The sequence below is a fragment of the Larus michahellis genome, chromosome Z (assembly GCF_964199755.1).
Source record: "Larus michahellis chromosome Z, bLarMic1.1, whole genome shotgun sequence".
Lineage (NCBI taxonomy): Eukaryota > Metazoa > Chordata > Aves > Charadriiformes > Laridae > Larus > Larus michahellis.
In genome coordinates this window covers 70,212,355-70,235,622 of record NC_133930.1, presented here as the reverse complement: position 1 = coordinate 70,235,622, position 23,268 = coordinate 70,212,355, and the positions used below count along the sequence as shown (strand labels likewise).

The 23,268-nt window shown below is 41.7% G+C and overlaps 1 protein-coding gene and 1 pseudogene across 2 annotated transcripts in view; one reads left to right on the top strand and one right to left on the bottom strand.

The window, feature by feature from the left end:
* COMMD10 (COMM domain containing 10) overlaps window positions 1-23,268 on the top strand; it is a 112,981-nt gene that overhangs the window by 65,551 nt on the left and 24,162 nt on the right. The gene's annotated exons all lie outside the window — the stretch shown is intronic.
* On the bottom strand, window positions 17,578-23,043 carry LOC141736388 (inositol 1,4,5-trisphosphate receptor-interacting protein-like 1; annotated as a pseudogene).

The following is a 23,268-nucleotide window of genomic DNA, read 5'->3' as shown; positions in this document are numbered from 1 at the left end:
TTAACTTGTTGGGGACAATGCATCATGTTCTGATGAGATTTCATGCTTTGTAGGTAGTGACCAAATTTATAGCACTTCTAAAGAGCTTCACAAAAAGTTTCAGAAATATTTACATCCTGTTTTTACCACTTCAAACATATTTTTTTTAAAAAAACACTGGACTCCTCATTTTCAGTTGCAATCATGTTTTATTTTTCTTTTATTTTTAGAATGGCAGGATTTAAAAAACAATAAATCTAATTGGAACATCTTTTGCTTTGTTTTCTTTTTTTTTTCCTCACACAGAAAGAGTGGTAAGCATTAAATAGAGTCTCAGGTTTTATAAATTGACTTAGTAGAGAAGAGGTTTTAGTTTGCATTGTGATTTGTGAGATGTGGGATTTAAATGTGGTAGTTGTGGAGTTTGCATTTTAAATACAAGTCTAGAATAGATTTGAAGTTGGCAGTGGTAAAATATTGCCTGATTATTAAACCACTCCTTAATAGATACATACCTATAAATATAGTTGCCTTTCATTTGTTTATTTTGTAGCTATTGCATCATTCATTTTTATGACTTTTTGGGACAATAAATAACAGGAAGTTTATAGCTGAAGCGAGATCTTCCTCTAAAACTCTCTCTGCACATTTTAAGATAATTTAATCTTCGTTCTTGTCCTCTTCACTCTTCTTTTTCATGCTGTTTGTTTTGACTACACTGTTTATTACATTGTTTTAGAAAAAGACTAAATGTAAAAAATAGTGATAAGTCTCTCCCTGCAGAATTGGAAACCCAAATAAATTATAGATAATATTGAATAGGTAATATAGTATTGAATAGAACAAAATTAGTGATGCCTTTATAATCTTTACAGTAGCATTTTCAGCTGCCCTGCCTTTTTTATTTTGGATTTGAGACCAGTGCTTAGACTTAAATTGTATGACATTACTTATCATAATTCTGCAATAATATTTCCTGTAGAGCAATACCTAGACTATAGGTTGGCTAGCTGAGTTCAATACACGTTTATACTGTCAGACAAAAAAAAAGGCTCTCATATATCTAATGAATATCTAATGTAGGGGTGCCTGACTGCAGTGGTCTTACTGGTGTGACTGTACAGCTCTTATATGTATAGTGGCACAGTTTGGGTGTTTAAATCACTTACAAAAGAATGGGAAAATTGGATGGTAATTTAGACTAAAAATCTCAAAATGACAACAGCTAGATAATGGGACGTAGAAGCATACAGTATAGGGGAGAGAGGAAAATGTAAGGGGACATCCCTAGGTAGTAAGAGTGTTACAGGAGAACAAAAAATAGAAGCTGAGTAAGTGAAGGGGCAGCTCGGCCACAGTACAGTTTGTGTGGTGATTTTATAGAAATCCAAGCTATGGACCAAGTTTTTTGTCTCTTAAGTTCCAATTGATGCAGTCCATTGTCCTTGCACTACCTTTGTCTTGAGTTACATTAACAAAACGTAAAGTTTAGACTTTCTTCATTATTCCTTTGTAACCTCGTATTTCAAAACTAAGATTTCTTTTCTCCAGGAACTGAGACTCCTTTGTTTAGGACAAGATGTTGTGTATCAGAAAGATACAACGCTTTCTGGACAGGAAATATTGAAAGGGCAAGGCAGCTTTTCTACTTTCACTCAGTTAAAAGTACAAAAGCCTTTAGGCTTTTTTTTTCTTTATACTAACTTCTGTGGCTTGTGTACCATGTATGGTACACACGATCTTGAACAAATGCCTAATTAACACTTATTTTATCATCTCATGTGTTACACCTTTCTGTATTTGCAAAATGGGACGCACAAGCTTAGATGGTTATTATGATTTTGAATTAATCTGGATGTTCAAAAAAGAGTTTGTGAAGAGGACTGTTTGTAGAGCTGCTTTTTACTACATTTTGTTGCAATATAAGAGGAATGTATTGTTTAGTTTTTTTCTTTTACTATGTAGTCATGACAATATATGTTTGGGTTTTTTTTTTCTTTTAGCTACTGGTTATTCATTTAACCACACGTAGCCTGAAATTATGGTATATATGAAAATTTATATTGATTTGGGGACAAGGAAGAAATTTTTCATTATGACTTCTTCATAGGGTCATTTTCATAATGATTTCTTAATAGAATTCATAATGAATTCTTCATAGGGCATAGTAATAAATAATTTCTAATTTGTTAACAAAATCCTTCATTTATTCAGCAAACTTTTGTTTGCTGCTTCTTGATGGCAGATGCAGACCTTCATTGGAAACAGGCTGGGGGTGACCGAACTTGTTGAACACTCACATCAATCCATTTTCAACAAGTGGAAGGGAGAAGCTTTGAGCAGGGAGGTTGGAATGTATCATCTCCAGAGGTCCCTTTCATCTTCACCCACTCTGTGACTCTGGAGGCTTGTCGTATTGCCTCCTTAGATGAAATAGCATAAGCATATGAAAAATGGGATCCTGCTTAGTATTGCTGGACTTGCTTTTATTCTGCATTACTGCAGAAAGTTTTTTGATGATTGTTTCCCCAGATACAGGTACGGGTGGCTGCAAGCATTTTGGGAGCAATGTGCAGTGGGCTGGCCAGAAGCGCTGCAAAGACCCGACAGGCTTTGGGCTGGATGTAAAAATAGCTATGCTAACTGTCCCAGTCGTGCTGGAAGCTGGCTGTGGTACCCTACATTCTCACTGTGCTCTCAATATAATAAAACAGAGAAGGTGGCAAGTTGGAAGGAGTCTCTGGTCTCACTGCTTGTGTTTGTCCTTTTGAACTTACAGTGTGTGTTGACAGGCTGGAAAGCAAAAGCAAATTGATGCAAAGATGTATTGTGCTTAAGCCTTCCCCAGGAGATACTTCTTAACTGTTTCTTTATGTTTCTTACATACTTTCTAGTGGGGCAAATTATCCATATTGCTGGAAAGGAAATCTTTCCATCTATATAGATATAGACAGTAAATCTCTCTTACTGCAGGTTGGTCTACTTACTGTGTTTTACCATGTGAAAGTGGCCATGGACTACAGATCCCTTTTATAACAGTCTTCTGAATATATAAAGATGTGAAGTATATGCCCTTGATCATCTCTCTTATTTTAGGCAAGTTGACTTTTTAATTTTTTTAATAAAGCAGGTTCTCTGAATGCTACATCATGCTGCCACTTTTGCCTGGACTCTTTTCAGTTTGTCCACATATGAAGTAAAGTAACTGGAATTATACACAGCTGATGCCTCGATTCTATGAAAAAAACCCACCCAAACCCCAAACAAAAAACCTCCATGTATGTGGTATACAACACTCCTGTTAATGCACTAGAGAGGGCAGCATCATCCCACTGTTGATTCCACTTGTGGTCTGCATTAGGTTCAGAATCCTTTTCTGCAGATTCAGATGGGTTATCTCTCGAGTGAACATTTCAGGATTAAATTTCTTTCAGTACTGCAGAAGGAGGCATGGTAGCATGATTCCTTTGTTGGTGAAGGTTTTGGGTTTTGTTTCCTCAAAACTTGGAACCATTTTTCATCCTGTAGCAAAGGAAAGGGAGAAGGAAATTCTACATTTGAAATGCTCGATATCAGAGTTCTGAGAGCTTGATTGTTTTCTTTGCTTTTCTTCCTATTTCCTCTCTTCTCCATCCCTCCTCGCCCCCAGCCCCCAAATCTGTGACACTGAAAGAGATTAAAGAACAGCATGAAGAGCTTTGCAGAGACTGACTGCAGAGGTCACTATTCTGTAGAGAAAAAAATTCTAAAACTTGATTTTTTTTCCAAGGAGAAAATAAAAAAGAGTTTCAGGAAAGAGTGCCATAATGTAAATCTTTCCATTGGAAAGTCTCTGAAAAGAACAAAAACCGGCTTAGGAAGATCAGAGAATTCTTCGTTCATTTTATGGGAGCAAGCATGGCTCTTTAGTCTTGAGGTCAGAGCCTATTCAGAATACAGCTGCTTTTTTTTTTTTTTTTTCCCCCTAAGAGCATTTTAATCTATTCCTTGGATTCTATTTCAGATCGTATTTCCCAAAGAAATACATGAAAAGGAATGAATACATCTACATGTAAATCTACCATACTTATAAGAAATTGTCATTAAAAATAATAAGCAGAGCCACCTCAACAGTTTCCAGAGCATTTAGTATTTTCTGTGTCTTGTGCAGATTTTCTCTGCTGTGAGTAAATGATCCTATATGGCAGTAACCTTGGAAAAATAGAAGTGATAAAGTGTTTGTGTGTTATGTGGATACTGCATGAGAGAAGGAAAAAGCAAGGAGGGTGGAAATTGCTAGTGTAAGTATCTTGTCTGGATTGCACTTTGAATGTAATATAACTCTAAAGTAAAAGCAGTAATACAGATTTGTTAGCCCCAGTAAAAGCCATGTGCAATTGGCTTTAGTTAGTGTGCATCAATGTATTAACTTTCCAAGATGCTTTTCCACGGAGGACTGATATTTGTGGAACAGTGGCGAGAAGGCACATGTCATTTTTAGTCACTCGCATTTGTACCAACCAGGGGGCTGAGATGTCGTGTCAGTGTAAGTATTATTCTGTCTGGGTGCTCATCAGAAGCTTCTGATGAAAAAAATCACTTTAGAACCCGGTCTGAATAAGGCACAATGGTAAGTAGTGATTAACTTAGTCTGGATGAAAATGAAATGTAATTGTGTTTGTAGTTTTCATTAAATTCACAATCAGATGATACACCTCCTAATATTTAGCTTGTTGCCTTCTCTGTGGCCATGAGCATAGGATTGTGTGAGGATGTAAAATGGCTCATTTTTACCATGGAGAAGGTCTCTAAATGCAGACCTCTTCCTGAACACCCAAGTAGCGTTATTTTTGTTACCCTCTTACAAACTCTTTGAATTTCTTATCCTTTAGAGCTTGTTATCTAGCTATAATCACTTTAGAGACTGGTGTTTAGGGGAAGATAAGGAAACAATGGCATTGTTATTCTTATGAGAGTAAAATTGTGTTAAGAATCAACATGGTATTTATTGCAAAAATAAATTCGGTTACAGGAGTTCTCCCCCCCCGCCCCAAGCTTTTGCCCACATGCAAAACAGATTTAAATAAGTAAATTAATTAATTAAAATATAAAGCAAACAAACAAACTGACATGTGCCTCTGGCACACTTTTCCTTTCAGATGAGTTCCGAAATAACAGATTGAATACAACTTCTTTACCAGAAAATCTCCAGCTATGCTGGTTTATAACTCTTAATTTATCATTAGTAACAGCTGCCAGGATATGAATTTTCATATGCCCTGAAAGGTGCATTTTAATTTTTTGGAAGGTTAATAAAAGGTGGTTTTCTCTTCAGTCCACATGCTTTTTCATTAAAGGCTATGAAAACACTCTCACCTGGAAGGCCATATGGAACATATTTAAAACAATGGCAAACAGCCTTTTCCTTACGCTACTATTCTGCATTTTTAATTTGCAAAATGGAGTCTCGGTAGTCTGCCTCTCTGCTGCCTGGGACAGTTGGCTGCCGCGGGCAGTGAAGTTACCACGACCTTGCAGTGTACCTTGCCAAGGCCAGCCAGCTGAACGCCGCCCCTGCCCGACGAGTTGGCTTCTGCTGGCAACTGGGAATATCTGCTCTCATCTGCAGTCCCTTGCATCGCTTCCAGTGGCAGCACATAGGTTAAATACTCTGCCAATAGTGAAAACATGCAAGGTAGAAAAGCTGCATGCATTTCAGTCCTTTACTAGTAATTGTGTTGCAAAGACTTTTCACCTCTCTCAAAAGCAAGTTGGAATAAGCTGTTTTTTAGGAGTTGCTGAATATTACAAATTCAGAACATGTGTGGTGGTCCCAATAATGGAATGATTCACTGGTTTATGGATATTATTTGCGTTACCAGCTACTGTGTGCACAAGTGTGAGAAAAAGAGTAATACCTTCATTACAGAGCAGGGGAATATACACAGGAATTGGAGAGACAGGAATGCCTAAGAGGGTCCACAAGGTTATTATCCAAATCTCGGCCTTGGAAGTTTGTATGTCTTCACAGAAACCGACAGCAAAGAGATCTCATATGGGTTTCTATTATGACAGCTGCTGTGCTTGTGGTTTCATTTTGTGAAGCCTTGCCATTTTGAACAATACCTCATTTTTCAGTTCTCAAAGTTTTACTTAACAGTGGATATTTAAGGAGTTGTTCAGCTTTTTGCATGAACTGTGTCATTCCCGGAGGAGAAGAGTTGGCTGGTATATCAACACCGTATGTATTACTCCTGCTGATTCATTAGATCTAAAAATGTTCAGATGTTGGAGTTATACTTTTCATTGCTAATGGGTATGTGTTCCGGAAACTAGTCTGAAAGAAAATCATCCGGAAACTTTGATATATGTTTTCGGGATTGCTTAGTAGAGTCCTCTAACCTTTTCCTATTTTCTGTGTTTAAAAAACAAGCCACACACTTTTTAAAATTCATGGCCGAAGTCAGGTTTCTCTCCCCAGCCCTAAGTTATTCAATACCTGTTATTTTAGTTACTGTTATTCTGCTTTAGTAATCAGATTCAAGAGCTGCTAAATCATATACTGAAATAAATTCATTTCTTTTCATCTTAGGGGCTAGTGGTATAGCATTTAATTGTTTTCATAGCAGAATAATAAACTGTAGAAACCGAGGCCATGGTACTTCAGTGTATTTACTTCTGCAACTCTCTGGCTACATATTTGAATGTTTATGTGAATTATGTGATACGCTTTGGTATATTGAAAGCAAAGAGTCAGCTAAGGGAAAAATTAATAGGTGTAGAGTGAAACTGCAAGACATCTCCTAGCTGTGTGATACGGTTATATGCGTCTTTACCGTAGTTAGGTGTTTTACCTTTGCTGTTGTTAATACATGTTTGACCAGAATCTCTACTCTGAGGACAACGAACCTTCAATATTTGGTCTCTCTTCAAAGTCTACTCTCCTTTTATTTTCTGTGTGGTGTTTTGGTTTTGTTTTTTTTTTTTTTTTTTCGTAAGAGTTAGCTTTCATCCTAAGAGTTTTTTATGACACTTCCTCTGACATTTAAAGAGCAGTCTTATTCCCTACTTGTCATTGTATTGCAATCCTTGTGTAAGCCAAGCTGGTTTTGTTGCTAATATAAATAAGCTTTCAATTCCCTGAAATTCCTAGCATCCTTTTCCTGTTCTTGTGCCAACTTGAATCATATTCCTTGCAGACGGATCACCAGATTTGCATGTAGCCATTATGATGAGGTCTTACCAGTACCCAGTGCTGTGGGTTGCAAAGTGTTCCAGTAATTTAATAGCTGGGTTCTTGCTCTTATCCTGATGAGTCCTTTCCTATAAATTAGGAAAACTTGCATCATCTGACATGTGCAGTCAGTGTTTGTCTTCTCATCCCCTAGCAATTTGAACTTATTATTTGTTACCTTCTGAGTTTGGAGAAAAGAGCAGAGGTATCAAAGATAATTTCTTTCCTGCTTATTTTGAGTGCAGGCCATACTGCTTCTGGTAAATCCTTGACTAAATGAAAAGCTGCAGAATGGGCTCGCACATCATCTGACTGAAAGAGTCCATATAAGTCATAAATGCCTTAGTCTTACCTGGACTACACAGTGTGTTCACACAGGCGCACAGCCCATTAAGAACTGTACTTAATTATTATCAGTTAATTATACTTTCAAGTTTTAGTTTCTCTACTTCTTCAAGAAAATTACTTATTCACTCAACAGTATGAAAGATCTGTTTTCCTCCTTTGATTGCCACAAAAGTTCTCAAATATTTTGGTTGTTTTTCTGATCTGTCTTAAAGAAATGTCAAGGTCTTGCCATTCAACTCCTGAACTCTTCAGTAAGGTTTCATTGGTTTTTATCTTACATATTACTGTGTGGGAGCTCTAGTCCAACAGACCATTTACATGTGCTTAACTTTGCATCTGTGAGACTTCTGTTGTCTTCCATGGATCTGTGCAGGTATTTAAAAGTGATGGAATTTGTATACTTTGTTGGATTGGAGCAACCAGGATCAGAAGATAAAAAGTATTGCATCTGCCTGAAAATTCCATGAGGATTTATGTTCACATTTTACATTTTCGTAAATGGACAAAAGTTAATCATTGATAAGCTCAGTGGAGTAATCACATAGGCTTTTCATTTTTGGGGGGGTTGGTTTAGTGTGGGTTTTTTCTTTCCCCTGCCCCCCACCCCTTTTTTTTTTTTTTTTTTGGTACTCTTGTTGCTCTTGTTGGTACTCAAGGTAGTAGTATGACTTCTATACCTGAAAGAAAGAGTTGCTTGGCTGCTCAGTGCATATGCTTCAAAGCAGTTTAGGGTCAGATTAATTGTTGGTCAAAACAAATGATATTATTAAACTGTTACATACTTTATTAAAGTGGCTTACTAGCTGTTCTGTTAGAAGTGGTGGGGTGTTAAAACCTGTAGTTAATATACAATAATATTGCTGCAACAGAAACTGCATCTGTTGAGTCCTTGTACATGCTGGCACTTTTCAAGATGATCTTCTGAAAGTATGCTAAGCATTTTCTGTGTTTCCAAAAATTTGTCTTTGAGTTATGTATCTCTTGACAAATTTCCAGTTGTGTGTGAGGCTGCATTAACTCACCACGCCTACAGAGACTCCGTTTTCCCCCCTGAAATTTGTGAATGAATGAACAATATAGGTGACATTTGTTCGGCCTTTTTTTTTTTCATCTGTTACTCTAGTAAATAGATTAGTATGTGAAGTCCACTTTAAATATATTGGAAAAGCAGTCTAATTAAAGAAGTCAAGCTATTTACTGAAATGTGGTTGAAGCTGTTTCCTTGAAGAATAGACAAAAGAAGTTATTTTTGGTTTTAGGAAAACAAGCAGTGCGTGAGGTTGGCGATTTTACAGAAGTGAAGTTTGCGAACAATAGTATTACAAGAATTCCTCTTAGAAGATAAGCATTAAATGTGTCAGTGCATATGTCTTTTTTGGATATTGTAATGCTTAGGCAATGTTTGACATAAATGTAAAATCAGTGTTTTAGATTTGCCATGGTGATAATAGTTTTGCAAGATCTGTGCCTTACTGTCTTACTGAGGGGAAAGTGGACTACAAGTATAGCCCAGTTTCTGAATTATTTTAGATTTTAAAATATATACTGTGTACTCTAAGTGGTTTTATTTTTTAATCTTAGCATTCCTTTGTATTCTTTCCTCTTAGCATTTTGTATATTTAAATGGTATTGAAGATATTAAAAGCTTGATTGTTGAGAAACACAAATTTACCTTACTTTCATGAAGCTCTTATGTTCAGAAGTAAAGCCTTTCTTTAATATTCATACAAATCAAGACAACTTTTTTCCTGATTTCTAACACTTAAATTGTCTTTATGTGTTCTTCAGCATGTTGTATGTCCCATGATTCTCATGAGATTGTGTTTTATTTAAATCTGAACTGAGGCTAGAAGGCAAAACTATAATTTTAACTTTATTGTGTGATGTTATTAGAAGCTGAAGCAAACTGAGTAGATAAAGTACTATTGATACCTGTTACTGAAAAAGATACCTCTTTGGTTCTGAAGAGAAGGATACGACTGGTTGCAAATCCACAGTTCACCTCTGTGGGAGGAATGGTGTGAATGGTTGGTGTCTGTTATCATTTAACTTCTTCCTGGGCAGTGACTGCCTTTCTAAGGGTGTTTTATGAGAAGGGCTGTAAGTACTGTGATAGACAAAATGAAAATGGAGGAGAGTCAAGAACTCATACTAAAAGTGTCCTCTGGCCAAGTGTGGAAATACTTGTTTCTGTTCAGGCTGAGTTCCTCTGGAATCCCTTTTGCGGTCCTCCTGAGCAGCTGGAGAGGTGCGTGGCTGATACCAGCAGACTTTGGCTGCAATCCTGCTGCCTTGGAAAACGTCCCAGTTCATAGGATAAAACAGGAGGGGCAGATTTTCATAAATACAATGCTGTTCCAGCCTAAGCAAGCCTGAATGTCCACTTTTGTACAATTCCTTACTCTTCCTTGCCCACTCAGGAACCCCCAAGCCTCCATGGAGTAAACTCTTGCACTGGGATTTTCATCTTACTGCAAGCCACATGGTGTTGTGTGTTGCTATAACGGGGTCATAAACGACAAATTGAATCCTCTTGCATGGGAGTTTTTTAATAGAGGTGAATTTTAGACTATGACTATGAGGCAGGAATGGAGTGAGTGAATCTCCTGAGGTTCACAGGAGGCTGAGTGATATAGAAATGTTGACAGGACAGTAGAGATGGCCGTAACTAGCCAACTTTACTTATATCTTAGGAAGATGGTATCATGCAAGTAAAAGAGAAGTACTCTGGGAGCAGGAAAATGTTCCCAAACTGGATGAAGGAACAAGGGAGTGAGAAAAATAATCAGCATTTCCTTAATTAATTACATTTTTATGAGAAAATTTGCATCTTTGTCAGTGTGTCTTGTGTGACTTAAAAAAGGGCAGTAATCTTCGTGAGAGATGAGGTTCAATAGACACCATTATGTGCAGTTCTTTTCTAGAATTGTGCTCCTTCAGCTGACCAAGTGGAATACTGCTTTCCCTAGTGCCATTTTATGATGCTAATTATAAAAGTTTTCTGGAAACTACAAAAGCTGTAGTTTGGATGAAAGTGCCGTATTTTACAGGAATTATTCTTTCATATAAATCTCATTTAAAAGTTCAAGGATGCTGCATCCTGCGGAGCCATTGGGTGTTTCTATTTTCAGTACTTTGTGTGCTACTTGAGTCATATTGATTTCCAAATACTATAAAACTGTACAAAACAGGAAGACTATAATAGCCTTATACAGTAGCTGAGAGTGTGGGTTTTTTACTCCTAATTAAAGTATTTATTAAAATTGAAGGGAAATAGCTCAATGTAATAAGAAGCTGCATTTTCTCTGTTTGCAACCCAAGATACTGTTTGAACTGATTCCAGTTGTTTCTTATTATTGTTCAAGTGTAAGCTTTATCTGCTGTGGAAGAAAAGTAAGGGAGAAACTTTCTTTTAATGTCTTCTCAAAAGGTAGGAACATACAATTTGTGCAGGTGAAAAGAGATGAAGACTAGCAATAATAAATTGTTGAAGAAAGAATAATTTTCCTTGTGCCTGTATTATCATTGTCTGATCTATATATCTGTATTTCATTACAATAATTAATATTCTGGAACACAAACTTGCTATAATTAAGCTACTTTTTGTTTCAGTTACCCTGAATGTTCTAAAATATTGGATAGACTTGTGATTGTGAAATAGTCCTAGCAGTTCACACTTACTTTTTTTTTTTTAAGAATGAAGATGCTTGCAATAATTTTACTTTTAGAGTAAGTTTAGAACTGTGGCAGCAGTATTTTCTGCTTCTAACATATACAGGTACCACAATACTTTACCTTTTCTTATGCAAAAAACCCCAGGGTATCTGCTTGGTTCCCCTTGGGAGGTTTTAAGTTCTGAGAGTTGATGGTTCCTTGTAGCTGGTCACTTCCTAAGAGTGATCAACAGTCTGCCAGATTTCCTGCACAGACATTAACTAGTCTGGTGGAAAATGTCCAGTAGGATTTATTTTTGTTCTCTTAAGAGGCTTCATTCATTTCTTCCCCTCGTACATGCCTGTGCCTTTCTCCGAAGGACAGGGACAAATGTCAGAGGCTGAAGCCAGCACCATCAGTGTGCACCTCCCTCAGGTCATGCAGAAAGCCTGCCTTCTGCTGGTTGCATGCTCCCCAGGCTGTGAGGGAGAGCTGTGCTCACGCATGGTGCTCTTGTGTTTTAGCCAACAGCATTTTACGAAGGTCCGCACAGCCTCTGGTTTTCATGTACAGCTCGTACACTGCATCATGTCTGGTTAGACAGGCCTTTCAGATGTGAAGATGGGTACCTGAAGGCGCCCCGCAGATATATCCTTTATTACAACTGGTGAAATTCTTCATGTAAAATAGGACAATATCAGCAAGAAGGTTATATTTGTCAATATAAAGGCTTTATTAATCTGGGTGGTGCAGGATGGTTTGGACCTTTGTCCACAGCTTGATAAGGTGACTGGGTTATTTCTGTAGCTCCTTGTGAACTTTAACGGTAGTGCCTTATATACAGGCAAATCTCAGTATAACTTCAAGCATGGGTAAGTGTTAAGCAGTTTGGCCAAAAATGCGTCATAAGCTTGTAACAGCAGAATATGAAGTCAGAATTTCCCAAGGCCTAAGTCCTGCCTCCCATCCATCTTTCTCTCATACTTCTGGTTCCTGCTTTTTCATAACCTTTTAAATAAAGCCTTGTTCCAAATTTGTCCGTTGCTGTTCTTGCATCCCCTACTCCTCAGTTCCCTGTACCTTTACTAAGGTCTGCCTTTCTGGGAAGATACCTCAGGAGTGTGAACCAGGCTGTGCTGAACAACAGAGAAACAGGAGGGTGATGTAAGGGGAATGAAAGGAGTAATTAGAGTATTCTGTATTCAGAAGTATCTCCTCAAAGAATCCAGCTAAATGGATAGAAGGATTAGGCCTGTGAATTAAGGGCCTGCCAGGAAGTTTGTTGCTTTGAAGACCAAGGAAATAAATGAATAAAAGCTTTACTAACATGGGGTTAAGAATATTCACTGGTGCCCTGTAGTTTTGCAGATGTAGAGAATAGCTAATTCAAAGCCTCTGGAAACCAGAAAGTGCATGATTTAATGCATTCGTCTTCCTCTGCGGGATTTCAATTCTGCTTTTCTGGGATGATGCCTTGCTGTATCTTCACAGGCTCGTGCATGGCCTCTGCAGGTGCCCCAACAGCTCTGGGCACAGAACACCTAGGCTCTGCAGGGCAAAGCCCTAACACGTCCTTCTTTCCCTGGCAAAATTTGGATTTTTAAATAGGTATGGCAAGTAGGGGCTTTTCCCAGCACTGCGCTTACTCTTCACAAATTACACTAGACTTGCCTGGGGTCTCATTCTGAGATGCTCCTTTCACTTACCCCTCGCTATACTTTCAGGATTCATTGTCATATATGCCAGTAGGCTATTAGTAATTCCATGACACGAAGGCATTTTTGTTCATCTCTAGGGAACCTTTGTAGCTGAATCATTCCCACACAATCAATTCAGTTCAGTCCTGAAAGGAGGCATTCTTGATTCCTTGGGATAAATATATACTCTTTTCAAATCACAAGATGCAGCTCTTCCAGGCTGCTCTCACTAATAGCTCCACTGGTCGCCACACTGAGTGTTAACATAGTGAATGCAGCTGGAGTGTTTGCAAATATGTGCCGGAATGTAAATGTGTGAATACAGCATAAACAATAACACATTGTTCTAGTTCATTCACATATCTATTCATGTATCTTGTAGCAATTTTCAGGCCCCTGAGAACCATCATCTAGTCCAGCCTCTTGGCTATCCTTCCCATATGGGTTTCTCGGACGATAGCTTTCTTCAGGAGTTCATCTTTGAGCTCCAAAGAAATCAAAAGATGGACAACCTCTACTAATTGCAGAGGTTTTCCTATCTGTGAACCCTTGTCACTGAACCATTCCCAGGGACTGTTGGCAGTTCCCTGACTTCATAGCCAAGGTCACGTTGCAGGGGTGGTAAGTACATTATTTTGCGTTGCCTAAGGCACCATCTAAAAGCATCTGAGACACCACTGGCACACTTGAACTGCACTAACTGAGCTTCGGGACATTCAAAACATATAAAGAGTGGGGGTTTTTCCATATTTTTTTCCATCTTTACTTTTCATAGGAAAACTGGAAGAGGGCACTAGGATTCTTTGAATAAAGCTTTTGGGTGCAGGTATAAAATTGCTGAAGTTCCCATGCTTCGTTCTGTGTACATGGCTGAGCAAGTCCTTACAGGCTGTAATTCAGATGGAGAGGCATCTCGGAAGGAGTTAGCACATGAGGTGCCTTAAGGGGAAATCTCAAGAGCAGCCAATTGAAAAAGAATTACTTTTGTTGAACTTGAGTTTTGAGTAGTCAATAATGCCAAAACATAACAAGGGTTTGAATATTAACTTCTGGACTGCGTTTTTCCACAGTCTCAGATATGCCCTTCCTCTCTTCATTTTCTGTATGTGATTGAGCTGTGCTTTGGGAGAGCCACGGTCTCTAAAGCTTTAATATTTTGTATTACTTTATCCATGGTACTTTGCTGGCTTATTATTAGAACAACGCTTTCCAACGCTCTCTATTAACTTTCATAGTTATTCTTACAAACAGTAATTGATCTTTTGGTGAATTTAAATATCCTTCTTCAAAGGCATGCTGGGACATTTTTTCTGTGGCTGAGTGATAATCTTCTTTATTATATTTACAACTTTTAACAAAGCTCTGGTTTCTCAGCTAATTAAATTGTGTGGGGTTTCTTTCTTTTTTTCTTTTGATAGAATTATTTTAATCTTTAATGTTTTTTTTACCTCTTGAGATATTTTGAAAATTAAAATGATAATATGAAAAAGCCACAAGAAATATGTTATCCAGTCTTGGTTTAGACATTTGTAATGGATTCTGGAGCCTCAAGTGAGAATATATCAAGAAAAGTTTAATTCACTTAACCAGAATGACGAAGAAAGTTTGTTCAGCGTTATACTTCATTTTGGCACAATTCTATTCACATTTTAATGGAATTAACTCATCGTCTATGTACCCATGAATTAAGATTGTATTAATTTCCACTTTTTTATTCCATTTACTGTATTTCAAATACACATTTTGAGAGCAGCTGTTGGGGGGTGCCACATCGTGCTCCTACTCTGTTATCCCCTGAATGCTGCAATATAGATTGCATTAGTAGAACTTATTTTATTTAAAATGCCTGAATATATTATTTTTAGGTAGCATCAATGTGTTTCAGAACATACAATATTTATACATTCTTTTAAATCATTGCAATGGTCTGTACTGTCAAGCCGGGTCAGGTCAGCAGAAGTTTTTTCAAAGTTGTTTTGAGTTCCTTGAAGAAATATATGCTGGTTGGTTTTTTTTGATCAGACAGATTTTTTTCTCTTGTTATACAAAAAAGCAGAAATACATAAGAAACACTGATTTTCCTAGTGCAAACATGAATTCTGTCTTGCTAACTTCAATATTATTATAATGATCAGTTCTACATGGATTCACTAATCTGAAGGTTTTCTTCAACAAAATGAACCAAAGCATTTTAATTAATAGGCTTTAGGACCTTTTCAGTATTCTGTCCTCCAAGTTTTGAAGTGGAAGGGTTTTGCTGAGTTTTTTAATTAGGAAATTTAATTTTTCCTTAATCTTACAACATATTTCTCCTGTGACATGCTGTGTAATGCCATTTTGTTCTGTTGATAAATGAAATATTCTAGAAATTTGTTAGTTGGAGTCATTTGGCTTTGTCAAGCTAAATACTTTGAATACGTCAGTATGCTCTTTGTTCTCCTTGATATTCAGTGTATTGAGGAGAGGCATGGCAACTAAGGCAGGCATGAGCTTCACAAATTAGAGACTGTTTTTTCAGGGATTTTCCATGTTGGGCAAGCCGTCAAGGTTTTGGTTCAAGCAAGTGGAATGTTTGAATTTTAAGGGTTGCATTTTGGTATTTTATTTTTTTTTTTATGAATTGTTACAAGAGTTGGCTAATCAGTAAAAGGAGGAAGGGATTCCATTTGTGGAAACTGCATTTGAGAAATTTAGGGGGAAGATGAGAGCTTTACGAGTTGGAGCCAAGACTGCTTTTTTTGGAACTGGGGGAATAAGATGGTTTTTGGTGAGAAGCATTATTGAGGAACAGCAAAAAGTTACACCGTACTAGAGGCAGGATGTCAGAAACTGGAGTTCTATGTATATAGGCAAAAACATAATCACGAGGGCTAAACTGTGATAGAAGGGATCCAACATTGAAATGTTTGAGACAGGTTATCTTTTTCACTGCATTTGAGGTTAGTATGCTTCCTAAAGGCAAGAATTCCTATGGTATAAATAAGTGTGTTGTAATTAGAGAGGCAGAGGGTTCTTTGTGATGGCAGCAATGTGCCCTTGTGGCCAAGAAGGCCAACGGCATCCCGGGGTGCATCAAGAAGAGTGTGGCAAGCAAATCGAGGGAGGTCATCCTCTGCCTCTCCTCTGGCCTGGTGAGGCCACCTCTGGAGTACTGTGTCCAGTTCTGGGCTCCCCAGTTCAAAGAGGACAGGGAACTGCTGGAGAGGGTACAGCAAAGGGCTACCAAGATGATGAGGGGACTGGAACATCTCTCTTAGGAGGAAAGGCTGAGGGACTTGGGTCTTTCTAGCCTGGAAAAAAGATGACTGAGGGGGGACCTTAGCAATGCTTATAAACACTTAAAGGGTGGGTGTCAGGAGCATGGGGCCAGGCTCTTTTCAGCGGTGCCCAGTGACCAGGACAGGAGGTAACGGGCACAAACTTGAGCACAGGAAGTTCCATCTAAACGCGAGGAGGAACTTCTTTGCTGTGAGGGTGGCAGAGCACTGGAACAGGCTGCCCAGAGGGGTGGTGGAGTGTCTGTCTCTGGAGACATTCCAAACCCCCCTGGACGCGTTCCTGTGCCACCTGCTCTGGGTGAGCCTGCTCTGGCAGGGGGGCTGGACTAGATGATCTCCAGAGGTCCCTTCCAGCCCCCACCGTTCTGTGATCCCGTGATTCTATTTAATTAAAGAACTGAATAAGTATTGTAACAACATGTGGGAAAAAAATGGCTTTCATCTTATTATTGGACAAAAGCACTTTCACTTGTAGCATAAAATTTGTGTTTGTGACTCTTCACTCCTTGTAGTACAGATGTTGTCCACAAAACCACAGGTTTTTGGTCCATACGATAAATACTCCAAGTGTGACTGAATTTGTCAAAGTGTTGGGTGACTTCCCCGGTGGTGAGGATTTCAACTGAGAGCGCTCAGCATCTTGTTGGACTTCACCCAAAAACTGGTAAAAGTTCAAGAGTTGCTGCACAACCACTTCAGTATCTCACTAGCTCTTAAGCCAGTTTGTTTTCCTGGGATTTCCTTGTGAAGGTATGCATTTAACTTTGTACAAACAATCGCTACATTAACCTTCTTTCTTTCCCTTTCTACTAGTATAGGGAAAAGCTCTATTTCCGAGCCTGTTCCCCAATCAACTCCCTCCGTCCTGCCTGAGGCAGAATGCTTCCCAAGAAGGCACGTCTGGTTGGCAGAGCAGGAGGGTAGTGAAGGGGTTCTTTCTTCTGCTTTGCTTAGGCGTGTAGCTCTTGCTTTACCTACTAAACGGTCTGAGCTCAGCCCACACGTTTTCCCACTTTTACCCTTCAGATTCTCTCCGCCACTGTCCCCCTGGGGCAAGGGATTGAGCAGCTGCGTGATGCCAAGCTGCCTACTGGGATTAACCCCCAACACCTGGCAAGCCAAAGCCCAGGGACTCAGGAAACCAGAGCCCACTGCAGCGGCTCTTCTGCAAAACACCCCCTGACTCTGCGGCAGCTGCGCAGCCAGCAGCTTGTGCCCGCCTTCCCCAACAAAGCGATGCATGGCCACTCACGGACACAGCGTTAGTTCAAACAAACAAGCGATTTATTGACAACTTTGTACAGGGTGAAGTTCCCACAGGGAACGGACTCCCAGGAAGAGGGAGGGCACTCACTGTCCAGGTGGTAGAGGCAGTCTCTGTCGCAAGGCTCCTTGCAGCAGTCTCTTCCTAGTGGATGCTCAGGACGGCGTACGAGTCACCTTGCTGCACCCCAAGCATCATGTGAATGAAGACAGTACTGCCAGAAGCATCCGTCAGCCGGAGCTTGCAGGAGCGCTTGGAGGGCAGCACCTTCAGATGGCAGTGTCTCGACTGAGGCAAAGCCAGCCAGGCGTCTTTTACCATGTCCTGGAACCAGCGGGCCGTTTTCTCTACGTCCAGGTAGGGGCCGGTGCAGAAGGTGTCGAGGAGGCTGGGACCCCGATTTTTCCGCAGCTGCTCCTGGTGGCAGTGGAGGAAGCACAGCGTGTCCTTCTCCAGCTGCTCCCTCTTGCAGCTGCACTCCGGCTCCACGCGGATGCAGGAGTGCTTGGCCGGCATCCCCTCCATGGTGCCCAGCTCCAGACGGAAGGCGTGCCCGTGAGGAGGCTTCAGGGGCACCAGCAGGCGGTAGGTGGCATCATCCTCCTGGGGACCCCAACCTCCTAAAGCGCTCTCCACCCCGACGACTGCCTTCACGCGTGGCATCCCGGTATCCCTGGAACGCTTGTGGCAGATGCGGAGGAGATCATCTACCAGGGCCTCCACCTTCATGAATGACTCCGACAGTTCAAGGAGGCGCTCGACGGAAATCAGGCGCGCGTGCAGTGCAAGACTGGGTTTTGATTCTTGCTCCCGCTCCTCCGCCTCCTTTCCGGAACCGCTCTCCTTGCTGCTGCTGGCTGGCCAATGGCTCCTTTTCCTGAGCCACCAGCCGAGCCCGAGGAGCAGCACCAGGACACCAGCAAGAGCCCCCCAGGAAACGTCGCTCTCCTTCTGGCTCCACAGCTCCAGGTGCGTTTCCTCCAGATCCTGCAGCAGCCGCCTCATCTGCTTGTCCAGAAAGCCAGCACGCCAACGCTTGCGGTCTTGCGTGGCCTCGTCCAGCTCGTCGCCCACCGGCAGTGGGAGCTGGAAGACGCTTAGCACAGCAAGGAAGGACAGTAGCAAACCGGCGGCAGCAGCGATGGCCTGCAGGAGGAGGGAGAGAAGGGGTTCAGTGGGGCTGGGAGGGCGGGCGGGAGCTGGCGGTAGCGGGGACGGCAGCCGCAGGGAGCTGGGGGCAGGCAGGAGGGGGGCCGAGGCAGCGGGGAGGCAGCAAGGCCTGCGCCCAGCCCCGCCGCCAGCGGCACCGGGCCTGGCCCAAGGCGCTCCCGCCAGCGGCTGGGCCCTCTATGCCATGTGAGAACCCACCCCCCAGGGGCCAGCGTTTGTGCCCCGGCCCTGGTCCAGCCCAGCCTCCCCCCGCCAGCCCACTCACCATTGTCCCGTGCCGAACTGGGGCAGCGCTGCCCGATGGCGCCCTTTATAGCCGGCCCCATTGTGACGCGTCCCCTGTGGTGTCCCAGGCACCAGAGCGCATCACAGGGCAACCAGCCCCGCCCTGGGGCCACCCCCCGCCTCAGCGACCCACCGCTGCCCCGGGCAGCCCCAGCCCCGACCCCACACAGTCCAGACCCACCCGGCAGGCCGGGGCTCCCGGGAGTTCCCTTTCCAAAGCCGACACAAGCCCCCCCAGACCCTTACCAAACCTACTGTCAGGTGACGTGACCCGCAGGTGCTTTGCTCCTTGAGATCCCAGCCCGTGCAGTGAATCGGCTCCCTTGGTGCTGCCTCTGAGCTTGGGGTGGCGGGTGTGCTCTTGGTGGGCCCACCTGACACCCACGGGTGGGTGGTGGTGTGTGTGCTGGTGGTGGGGTGGGGCCTGTCCGCGGCAGGATCTCTGCTCCTGCTGTGTCGCTGCCAGAGGACGCTGCTTTCCCGAGGGTGATGGTGGGGGAGCGGGCAGACGTTTCCCGGTGGGCAAGTCCCACTGCCGATAGAGCACGGGCTTCTCTGTGTCCAGCGTGTTCAGTTCTGTGGTATCAACTCCCTGGGGAGCATCTGGGTCGGGCATATTCTCCAGCCGCACCCCGGTGAAGGCACGGAGGCACATGAGCGGTGCCTCTCGCTTGGTCCCTGCCCAGCCGGAGCTGCCGGGGAGTTCCTCGGCCCATGTGAAATCGCCACCACAGTGGTGATGAGTGTGAAGGGAAAGCAGTGCCACAACCATCTTTGTAGCCACCGTGCTCTTCACCGGCTGCTGCGCTGGGGAGACAATCATTGAGAGGAGAACGCTGCCGCTCTCGGCAGAGGGCCGCTGCGCAGGCGTTTCCCTTTCCTTTCTGGCTCCCGCATTCTCCCGTCTTTTTCCCTGCACCATGAAGTCAGGTGAATGCCATCAGCTCCCAACAGACCCGGCTTCTCTAAGGTAGGTCCACCATCACAGAAGCCAAAACCTTGAGTACAAGTTCTGGGCTCCCCACTTCAAAGAGGACAGGGAACTGCTGGAGAGGGTACAGCAAAGGGCTACCAAGATGATGAGGGGACTGGAACATCTCTCTTAGGAGGAAAGGCTGAGGGACTTGGGTCTTTCTAGCCTGGAAAAAAGATGACTGAGGGGGGACCTTAGCAATGCTTATAAACACTTAAAGGGTGGGTGTCAGGAGCATGGGGCCAGGCTCTTTTCAGCGGTGCCCAGTGACAGGACAAGAGGTAATGGGCACAAACGTGAACATAGGAAGTTCCATCTCAACATGAGGAGGACCTTTCCTGTGAGGGTGGCAGAGCACTGGAACAGGCTGCCCAGAGGGGTGGTGGAGTCTCCATCTCTGGAGATATTCAAAACCCGCCTGGATGTGATCATGTCCAGCCTGCTCTGGCAGGGGGGCTGGACTAGATGATCTCCAGAGGTCCCTTCCAGCCCCTACCGTTCTGTGATCCTGTGATGGCCCTGACTCAACAGTTCATAGTAGTAAGTACACTGTTGCTGATATTAGTACAGTGATGTGGTGCAAAAGGTTTTCACACCTGTCTTACAGAGTGAGTTCTTTTCTAACTAGCTAGAATTTATTTTTCTTCTGCAACATTTCTTTTCTCCAGTGAAGCTAGGATTAAAAATATTCGAATTCTGGAGCCAAAAAGAAGTCAGTCTGAATCCGATATCTGAATTCCTTTTAAAAGCACCCTGAATGTTCCTTTTCAGTGTCTGAAGAGTAGAGGGCAGGACAAGCAACGAAGAGACCACTGGTAGTGTTGTGAGTTTGGTATTTTTTAATTCTGGGTGGTTAGTATATGAAGGCTGTGCATAGGCTGCTGAGAGCGGGAGACTGTATTGTGGCTTGTGGGAGAAGCAAGCATACCTGAGTCTCAGGCACTGACTGTAGAGTGTATAGAAATCTACTGATGGAGAGCATGCTGTGTCAGTGTGAACGTGCCCAATGCTTTAGTAGTTGTGTTTTTCTTTTGTTTTCTCAGAGAAAGAAGAAGGGCTTTGGCCATTTTTACAGTCTTTATTCAGGAATATTTTTAGGAAAAATATGCTCTGTGATCAGCTGTCACCTAGGCAGCATACAGGAATGTTCTCACCCATTTTATGGATTTAGAAGAAAAGGAACTGAAACTGAGGGAGACTTTGAATTTTAACACAGCAAAAATATTCAGCAGTTTTTAGCCAGCATGCTCTTTTGAGCTGCTTTACTCAATTTGATAAATTATTCACAGATGACTGCAAATTCTAGCCAAATTGCTTATTTAAATGCATCATTACTGGACACCTCACCAGCTTCTCATCCATTTCAGCACAGTGTACTTCTACTTCATTTCAAAGCTTATTTTACTTAAGAAACCACTTTATTTTTCCTGGTTTACTGGCTGTGCTCAGAAAATGATGATTTTACTTCTCTTTTAAACCCATTTATATGTTGCTCACATTGCAACAGATACAACGTTTGACTATAAGGCTTTTTTCCTGCTTATCCGGTCCATGTTATATGATGATGCCTAAAGTAAGCTATTATTTAATGAATAGTTGTTTATTCATTGATTCTTAGACTTTACCCTTCAGATTTGGTTGTTGGATATTTCATACAGAATGGCTCAGGATTTCTGAATACAACATGTTTATATAATGCCTTTTGCTACTTAAATGTTTTAACTGCAGTGTAAGTTAAAAGAGCCTGGATTTTGTATCCAAACCCAAATTTTAATTGGCAGCCTAGTTCGCTCGGGTACAATTGTTGTTCAGTCTGCAGCATTGCGGAGTAGGAAATCAAATCCCAAGGGCAGGGGGAAGAGAAAAGATTACTTTATTACATCTTCTTTTATATTATTTTTATATACTTACAAAACCCACCAGCAACACAAACGACATACTTACCGTGCTTTGTCCTTTGCAACAAAAGACAGTTGTCTTTATCTAGACAGCTGAGGACCATAATAACTACAAAGCTTTGTTCAGGTCTAACAGTAGGTGTGGGAAAATCACATACAGGTAAGGATCTTGGTTTCTTTCCAAGCAACATATCAGACTCTGAGATAACCTGCATGACTTTGTATCTACGCTGTATGACAGAGTAGCAGATGTTTGGCCAGCTGCCACCCAGAAGCACCAGTAGCCTTGAGGGTCTGGCTGGCCACCAGGCAGCCTATTGGCAAGATCTTGGAAGCCAAAGCTTCCAGCAGCCCCTGATGGTGCTGCTGTCAAGCCTGGAGACCAGAAACCAATGTCTTCATTGTTCATCAGCCAGAGGTGGCACTGGTTTGGAAATCCCAAACTGTTGGTGTCCTGGTACTTTTGCTCTGCAGCAGCCCTCTGGACAAATTGGTGGAAAATGTGAGAACCTCATCGGCCTTGTGTTCCTGACGGTCTTCAGGTCCAGGGAGGCAGGCAGAGGAGCTGCCAGAAAAAACAGACAGTTTTCTAGCTAAGCTTATGGTAGAATTAAAATTTTCTACAGAATCACGTCAAATTCAGCATTTTCTAGCAGAAGGTTGCTATACTGGAGCAATCTTAACCAGCCTTATTAAAAGCTCAAATTCTTTCAGCCTGAAGAAGAAAAAAATTGAGGGGGTTGGAAGTTCGTGGTAAGTCCTTTGCATTTGTGTGGTTATGATACTGTTCTGGTGGAGTCTAGAATAGGTCAGAAACCCAAAACAGCCAGAATATTCAGAAGTTGTTAAGGGTTTGGGTGGTCTTGGGAACCAAACACAGGAGCTTGAAACAGTATAAAAGGTTTTGCAGTTCATTTAGGAATTATTTGAAAATTTGAGGGTGAAGAAAGATATGAGATTGTGCATAATTTCTTAGCCTCTTCACATGTTAATCCTGTTTTACCCTGTGGCAGATCACAACAGTGGTTTGCAAGGTGACAGGGTGTTTTGCTCATATTCAGTAGTTGAAATCTGTAACATTTTTCATATTTATATTTTTTATTCCTGAATATTTGTTAAACTTCTAAGCTCCTGGTTTAAAGTTTTTTTTTAAATTACAGAGTTTAATTATTTGTATTTTAATTACTAGCATACCAGAGAAGTGGAGAAGAGTTTGTGCTGTTTCCGTATATGTTGTAAATCTTGATGAGACCTACTTGCAATCGAGTCATGATCACTGCGCATGTTCCTGACTGAATTTTTACAAGGCTTACCTTCAGTACAGTTGTTATCTTTGCGTAATATTAATTAAATGATATATCCCAAAGCACATCAACAGTGAACAAATAAAAACCCAAGTGGGTTGCTACTCTCATTAGATGATCTCTATTTCTCTCTCCTCCCCTGTCTGCCTAGAATTGATATTTCTATTTGGAAATGCCAGATCCCAAAGTGGATGTTTTGAAAAGT